The sequence below is a fragment of the Mustela putorius genome, unplaced genomic scaffold, assembly GCF_011764305.1.
Source record: "Mustela putorius furo isolate JIRA1106 unplaced genomic scaffold, ASM1176430v1.1 tig00000759_pilon_pilon_pilon, whole genome shotgun sequence".
In the NCBI taxonomy this organism is placed as follows: Eukaryota; Metazoa; Chordata; class Mammalia; order Carnivora; family Mustelidae; genus Mustela; species Mustela putorius.
In genome coordinates this window covers 3,327,646-3,336,206 of record NW_025421467.1, presented here as the reverse complement: position 1 = coordinate 3,336,206, position 8,561 = coordinate 3,327,646, and the positions used below count along the sequence as shown (strand labels likewise).

The following is an 8,561-nucleotide window of genomic DNA, read 5'->3' as shown; positions in this document are numbered from 1 at the left end:
GGATACTTGGGTTCCTTCTGTACCTTGGCTATTAGAAATAATGCTGCAATAAACATAGGAGCTCATATAGCTTTTCAAATAAGTGCTTCCTTTTTCTTTCAGTAAATACCCCATAGTGGAATTACTGGATCACATGATCATTATATTTTAAATTTTTTGAGGAATCCCTATACGGTTGTCCAGAGTGGCTACATCAATTTGCATTCCCACCAATAGTATATGAGGGTGGCTTTTTCTCTGCATCCTCACCAGCAGTTATTATTTCTTGCCTTTTTGATTCTAGCTATTCTGACAGGTGTAAGGTGATATTATAGTTTTGCTTTGCTTGTCCCTGATGATTAATGATGTGGAGCACCTTTTCATATACCTGTTGGCCATTTGTATGTCTTTGAAAAAATGTCTCTTCAGATTCTCTGCCCATTTTAAATCAGTTTATATTATTATTTTCATGTTGAGTTGTCTAAGTTCTTCATATATTTTGGATATTAACCCCTTCTTGGACATATCATTTGCAAATATCTTCTCCCATTCAGTAGGTTGCCATTTTGTTTTGTGGATAGTTTCTTCCACTGTGCAGAAGCTTTTTATTTTCATATAGTCCCATTACTTTATCTTTGCTTTGCTTTTTCTTGCCCAAGGAAACATATCTAGAAAAATGTTGCTAAGTCCTCTTAAAAGAAATTACTGCCTATGTTTTCTTCTTCAAGTTTTATGGTTTCAGCTCTCACATTTAGGTCTTTAATCCATTCTGAGCTTATTTTGTGTGTAGTTTAAGAAAGTGGTCCAGACTCGTGCTCGCTTCGGCAGCATATATACTAAAAATGGAATGATACAGAGAAGATTAGCATGGCCCCTGCGCAAGGATGACACGCAAATTCGTGAAAGAAAGTGGTCCAGACTCATTCTTTTACATGTAGCTGTCTAGGTTTCCCAGCACCATTTACCGAAGATACTGTCTAATCTCTATTGTGTATTCTTGCTTTTTTCTCATAGGTTAATTGACCATAAAAACATGGTTTTATGTTTCAGGTCTCCATTCTGTTCTGTGGATCTATGTGTCTATTTTGTGCCAATATCACACGTTTTTTTTTTTTTTTTTTTTTAATCACTACAGCTTTGTAGTACACCTTGAAATTTGTGATTGTGATGCCTCCATTTTGCTCTTTCTCAAGATTGCTTGGCTATTTAGATCTTTTGTGGTTCCATAAATTTCAGTATGATTTGTTCTAGTTCTGGGAAAATTACTGTTGGTATTTTGATAGAGAATGCATTGAATCTGTAGGTTGCTTTGTGTGGTATGGACATTTTAATGTTAACTCTTCTAATCTGTGATCACAGAGTATCTTTCCATTTGTTTGTATCATCTTAAATTTCTTTGATCAATATTATAGAGTTTATCTAGAGTACAGATCTTTCACCTCTTTGGTTAAGTTTATTATCAGATATTTTATTCTTTTTGATGCAATTTTAAATGGAATTACTTTCTTAATTTCTCTTTCTGCCACTCTGATATTAGTGTAAAACACAACAGATTTCTCTATGTTAGTTTTGTATCTGCAACTTTACTGAATTTATCTATTATTTCTAATAGTACTTGGCGAAGTATCTAAGATTTTCTTTCTATCATATCATCGGCAAATTACACTCATTTTTTCTGTGCAATACCAGTGTTTCTTATCTCTGCCCCTCCTCTAACAAGAGTTTTTCAAAATCTACAATGAGATGTTCTTTCATTCTGATAGACTCCAGCATTTTGTATTATTCTTTTCCCATTAGCCCTAGGCGATCTCACCCTTTTCCTTGGCTTCAATTACAATATACACATGTTGATAAAGTCAATTCTTGATTTTTCTCTCTTGCTCAAATCTATCTATTTTACATCCTACTAGATATTTCCATTTGAGTGACCCATAAGTACCAGGTTTCCTATGTTAAAGATGAGCTCATTATCCTCCCCCATAAAATATTCTGTTATTCCTTATGTCAGAAAGAAATACCACTTTTTACTTAATTGTCCACACTGGAGATCCAGATATCATTCTCTGCACTTCATTCTCTCCCACCTAGTCAGCCACTGAAAAGCCACCTGACCATGTTCAAGTCACTGGCTATGATACTGACTTCAAAATATTTCAAGTATTCTTTACCATCTCAGTCTCAATAGAGTTTTACTGGAGAGGTGTTGTATAATCATCAGCTACCAGATATGGGAGATTACACACCCAGAATTGTCTCTATCTAATAGTTGGGAGATAAATTAGAAGTATGACTGTATACTCTAGAATAAATAATTAGAATTTTGGAGAATTTGAGGTGTATGTTTATTAAACCTTGGTATATGGATTTTTAAAAATTTGATACTTGAGAAATTCCGTATTATATTCAATGTTGGGAATTTATGGATATAATTTTCTAAAGTGTGAAATTGATAAATTGTAACACTACTTAACTGAAATAGTTACCCTTGATGGCATTTAAATCTAAAAAATGTAAATAGAACAATGTCAAAATTAGTAAAATTTTGCAAAAGGAGAAGATGAAAAGAATAATAATCAATAATTTAAATTTAAATTTCACCATCTTGTATTCACCATGTTTCTGTTCTTACTTAGGGAAAGAAAAGAATATAAGAAGAAGCAGAATAAATTTTTAGTGTGTAATTTTCTTCATTATTTTGTTATTTTCTTTTATTTTTCAAATATAGATATGAATTATTTTACTCTAGATAGGTACATTGTATTTGTATTTGATTTGAGGCATGATAATAATAAAAACTAATAATAACATCTAAATGATTCTATTGTTCAATAGAAATTCTAAGTTTGTATTGTTTTCTTTTTTCTATAAGAATTTAATTAAAAAATTAAGAAGATGTAAAGGAAGGAGGAAACATAACAGAATATTTTGTCAATTTCTTTGCTGTATTAGTACATAATAGATCATTTATAATATAAAAAGTGTTTAAATAACCATTTGTAGTTTTGGTAAGCTTATTTTCGAAAATTTGAGATGTATTGTTGAATTTAATAAGACATAAGCTTAAAGCTCTGTAAAAATGTATCTGTAAGATAAGACCTTTTTTTTTAACTTTTCTTTGAACTTTCTTTAACAATAGAGTAGGTGAGAGAAATAAACAAAGTAATTAGCATTATAAAAATTATCATTATATAGGAGGTGGGGTTACCAGGTGGTGGGTATTATAGAGGGCACGGATTGCTTGGAGCACTGGGTGTGGTGAAAAAATAATGATACTGTTATGCTGAAAATAAATAAATGAAAAAAAATTATCATTATGAAGATATCACAAAAATATAGTAAACAACAGATGTTCATAAAAATTTAAAAATTATTTAGTGAAAAAATGTTTAGAAAATATTCACTTGTGCTAAGTAACAAAAGAAAATTGAAGTAAAATTCTGTCAATACTAGTGAAGAAAAAAATTGGCAATAGCCAATCTTCACCCCATTTAAAGCACTAAAGAAAAGACTTCCCATCCTAATCAGAAATTTTATTTTACTTTATTTTTTAAAAGATTTTATTTATTTATTTAGTTGCCAGAGAGAGAAAAAGAGAGAGAGCACAACCAGGGAGAGAGGCAGGCAGAGCAGGCCCAGAGAGAAGCAGGTACCCAACTGAGCAAGAAGTTAGATGCGGCACTCAAACCCAGGATCCTGGGATTATGACCTGAGCTGAAGGCAGACGCTTAACCAACTGAGCCACCCAAGCATCCCCCAATCAGAAAGTTTTAAAAGGCTACTGGGGAATTGTATGAACTTCACAAAACTGTGGCACGCTGTCAGTAGTAGACTTGACTTTGAAATCATGCATGGCAAGAATACTCATGTTTTCTGCTTCATTCTTTTCTTTTATTGTTATTTTCATTGTTCTGGTGGTCTTTTTGATCATTGATTTACTTGAGAATGTCTTCATCCTTTTTTCCTGGTACCGAGCTCCTAAAACCCTTATAATCCCTTATAATGTCCTGAATAATAGAAGTCAGAGAAACATCTTTTATTTTTCATAACGAGCTCCTTTCAACCATACCTGAGTTTGTACTAATGAAGTGACTCTCGGAAGGTAGGGCTGGTTGCCAGAGGGACAAACCACGTGATTTCAGCGTTGGAAATTTCAACCCCACTCCTAACTTCCAGGGATGGGAGAGAGGCTGAGGTTTGATTTAATCACCAATGGTCAATAGTTTAATCAGTTGTGTCCACATAATGGAATCTCCATAAAAAAACCTAGAATAGTGGTTTGGAGAGCTTCCATATTAGTGAACACATCTATGTGCGGGGAGGGTGACATACCCTAGCATCAAAGGGAAAGAAGCTCTTGTTCTCAGTACCCTTGCAGACCTCACTTTATCTACATTTTATCTGGTCATCCATTTTATTCTTTAAAATAGATTGGCAAACATAAGTAAATATTTCTGAGTTCCATGGGCCATTATATCAGATTATTGAATGGGTATAGTGGGTAACCTGTCTTTGTAGCCAAGTTGAATACAAGTGGGTAAGTTGAGGATATGTTACTTGACTTGCTGCTGGCCTCTGAAGGGAAGGCAGTCTTGTGGGACTGAGTTCTTAAATCTGTAGAGTCCGGCACTAACTCTAGACAGATTAGACCTTTCAAATTAGAAGCAATTCTTTGCTACAGTAGATTTGAAATCATAATGTATGGGGCATGAATATACATAGTAAGCTAGCATTTTGCTAGTACAAAGATAACTACTATGTTCATATAGATCTGAGTTTCTTAAATTTTATTTTAATTCAACAAAGAGTCCTCAATCAAATTTTATGATTTTTCATAACAGCATGAGGCCCATGAATTTTGATGCTCCAACATAAAAAGATCATGTTGACATAAAGTTTACTGAGGACCTCGATTTATCCATGGAGATATCTTCTCCTAACACAGTAATTTCAACTGAACCCAGAATTTCATGGCAAACTCTGTCCTAGTTGGACATTATATCACATACACTGGGTTGTGTATTTGTGATTCTAAATAGTTTTTAAGGGACTGATATCAAGAGCCAAGTGTCTCTAAATTGATTCCAAAACGCAGAAATTACTTTTGTAAATGAGTCTCTTAATCTCTTGCTATTCCAGATACTTTCTATTGCTTTGTTTTTGCTTGCTACAGTGTTGTGCCTCAGCACAAAGATGGCAGGACTGAATTTGATGGCACATCTCACCACAAAGAGATGGATTACAGAGTTCTTAAATGATTCAGCTAAGGCACATGAAGAAAGCTATGTTGTTCACCTGTACTCTATAAAACTGATGGAATTACCCCCAATGAGCATGGCAAATCCCTAGCAGTAAATGCAAACCTTCTGCCTCTTATAGAAGCCCATTAAAACTTGAAGAATCCTATTGCTCTTAGAAATAGTCTTTGATGGCCCTAAAGTATCATGGAATTGCATACAAAGTCTCCCAAGAACCAAGTTTAAGAATTCTCGCAAGCTGACTCTCCTCCAACTGCCAGGGAGAGAAGCCAGAATGCCAACTAAACATTACCTAATTGCATTGCTTTAAAAAAAGCCGTTAGTGAGAGACAACATGAGAATGAGCTAGTTTGTTGAGGCATGCTTCAGTTGCAAATAGTACCTATTCCTGTCTCTTTTCTATGTCAATACAAGATTGAGATATTCAGTATCAGAACCCAAACTGGAAAATAGAACCCAATATTAAATTACGAAGAATAAATTACTTGGTGTAAATTCATTGCATGCATGCTACACTATAATGATAGAATATTGATAGGGATAAAGAGACATATTTTACACAGCAGCTGACCTCAAGAGGCTTATGACTTAGTACAGGAAAAGTAATAGGCATGCATGCATGACTAGAGCACAAATATGAATCACATTTTATAATGGAAAGGCGAGCAAAGTGTTTTGACAGCAAAGAGGAAGGAAACTCTTTGAAGAGAGTAAATTCTGAGTGAAGAATAGAAAGTTTACTTGGATTTCAAAGGAATATAGAATTCTAAGATAAAGGACTCTCACTGGCAAAAACAGAAAAAGTAATGAAAGTGCATCTGGTATACCAGGGTCAGCACATTATGTGTTTGGACCCGACCACTACAAATGTTTAAATGTGTAAAGGGAAATTACGGTTAGGGCAATATATGCCAAAGTAGGACTATTTTCTACTGAAAATCAAGAGTCATTGAAGATTTTTGAGGTTAAGCATGATATAAAGTGAGCAAACTTTACATTTTAGGAAAAAAGTAACTTTGGTAATTATATAAAGAAAAACACGCCATGTGCACTCAATAACATTCAATAAACAGACAGTGTTTCAATAAACAGTGTTGCATAGTTGTTCTGAATAGGAAGGCAAGGTATAAGGCTAAACAATAAACGTTTTTAAAAAAAACCTGTTCTTAAGTATGTGTAGCCCCAATGAAGGAGATAAGATATTCTGGTAAAACCATAAATATGAGAGCTACATGTGCTAAGTGTCCAATGAGTGGCATGGAAAACACATGAAAAAGAAGTGGGAAAGCAGTTGAGAAGAGATGTGATAGAATGGTGGTGAGAGCTTCATGCAGGAGGTGGGACTTGAGAGAAGCCCTGAGGACAAAATGATGCCCAACGTGTGGCAAGAAAGAAAAGGCACACGTTACACAACAAAAATAAGGGTGGGGAGGATTGAACAACTGGAAATGTGCTTAGGGTGAACATAAGAATAATTGTTGAGAGAGTACAGATGAGGACGTATTTAGAGAGATAAGAAATGGTCAATGCGCTAATAGCCAAGGATGCTAAACAGCAAACAAACAAACAGAAAAGGGATATCATTTAATTGGCCATATTCCTTGTAAATCTTTAAGGAAAGATGTTTTCATCAGTTTTCAGGAAGGCCAATGTGCATTTCCAAGGATATTCCCTGCTGCTGTGATAGGTTCTGGATCAAGGTAGGTCAAGTGGGAAAGGAAGGGCATTGAAGTCAATAGAGAAAGGACATGATGATTTAATGTCTGTAGAGACAGTGATTGAGAATGAAGTCAGGCATGACTCCAAGGTTTCAAGCTAGGACCTTGGGAGAATTATTATGTCTCTGATAGAAAGAAAGCCTTCTGAGATGTGAACTATATTTGGAAAAAGATAATGAATGTGTTTTTGAATAACTAAAAACTAGGTAATTGTCAAAGATCTGTGGAGAGGACCAGATGGCAGTTGGAGACTTAGGTTGAAAGCCCAGGGACCAAGTCAGGGCTGCAGATGTATATCATAAATATATCATAATATGTAACAATAATAAAACTATTAACATTTATAAAATTTGAAATAGTTAAGTTCCAAGATGTATTAAAGTATAATAAATTAATTGTATACATTGATTAAACAAAAGATTCTCAATAATAGAAGTAGAGCTTAAAAATGATTATAATATTAATACTAATTAAGATTTAATTAACAATATTTTTCTTAATTTCTTAAAGACCTTTTTTTTAGGGATTATGGTGAAGAAGCATAGATTCACATATAAAAATCTGGTTAAAATTAGAAAGAGTGTTTGATTCAGTATTTTTTCCCCTGTTACAAATGGCAATCATCCTATTGACATTCTACTGACAAACTCAGAAATAAGATCAGTTATTTCCAAAATAACTAATGATATGTAAATAGGGAAGATCCACAGAAGAACCTGTGTTATTGATATGTGAAAAACAAGTTTCATACTTTTTAAAGTAAATTTCATATGGCTTGGTTTTCTCATATGCTCATTAATTAGCAATATGGCCTTGGGCAACTTCCTGTGTTTCAGTTTCCTCATCTGTAGACAGGTTTAAAATAGTACTTGCGGGGCACCTGGGTGGCTTGGTGGGTTAGGCCTCTGCCTTTGGCTCAAGTCATGATCTCAGGGTCGTGGGATGGAGCCCTGTGTCGGGCTCTCTGCTCAGCAGGGAGCCTGCTTCCTCCTCTCTCTCTGCCTGCCTCTCTGCCTGCTTGTGATCTCTTGTCTATCAAATAAATAAAATTTAAAAATTAATAAAAATAAAATAAAATAGTACTTGCTTCATAAATTGCTAAGATTAAGGAAGATAGAACTTATAAATAACCTATGACAATGCCTAGCACAAAGTTAGAGCTCTTTAATTTTTGGCTGTTATTACAAAGAAATTATATTTGTGCATGATGTTTGGGAACTTTAGAACTTTGTAGCATGAGCTAATAAAGCAATTCAGTTTTCTTGCTATCTTAGAAACTGCTAGTGGAATGACCCTTGGGTATATGAATTTGAATGAATACATAGAAAGTTGAGAGTAACAAACATTTATAATCATGGGAACTCAAGTGGTCCAGTCACAAAGCAATGATGTATAGAGAAAAATACAGTCCAGTTGACTAAAATATTTGAGAAAATAATATATCTTATGTGCACTTTAAAAAATATGCAAATGGACCCAAATACTAGATTACCATGATTTTAATCCCCTTTCTAGTCTAGCATTTCCATATATTTTTTAATTTTTTTAATTTTATTTAATATTTATTTATTTATTTATTTATTTAAGATTTCATTTTTTTACCTGACAG

At 33.9% G+C, this 8,561-nt stretch overlaps 1 pseudogene; it reads left to right on the top strand.

The window, feature by feature from the left end:
• The first annotated feature begins 791 nt into the window (after positions 1–791).
• Positions 792–909, top strand: LOC123393170 (annotated as a pseudogene).
• Positions 910–8,561: the final 7,652 nt, after the last annotated feature.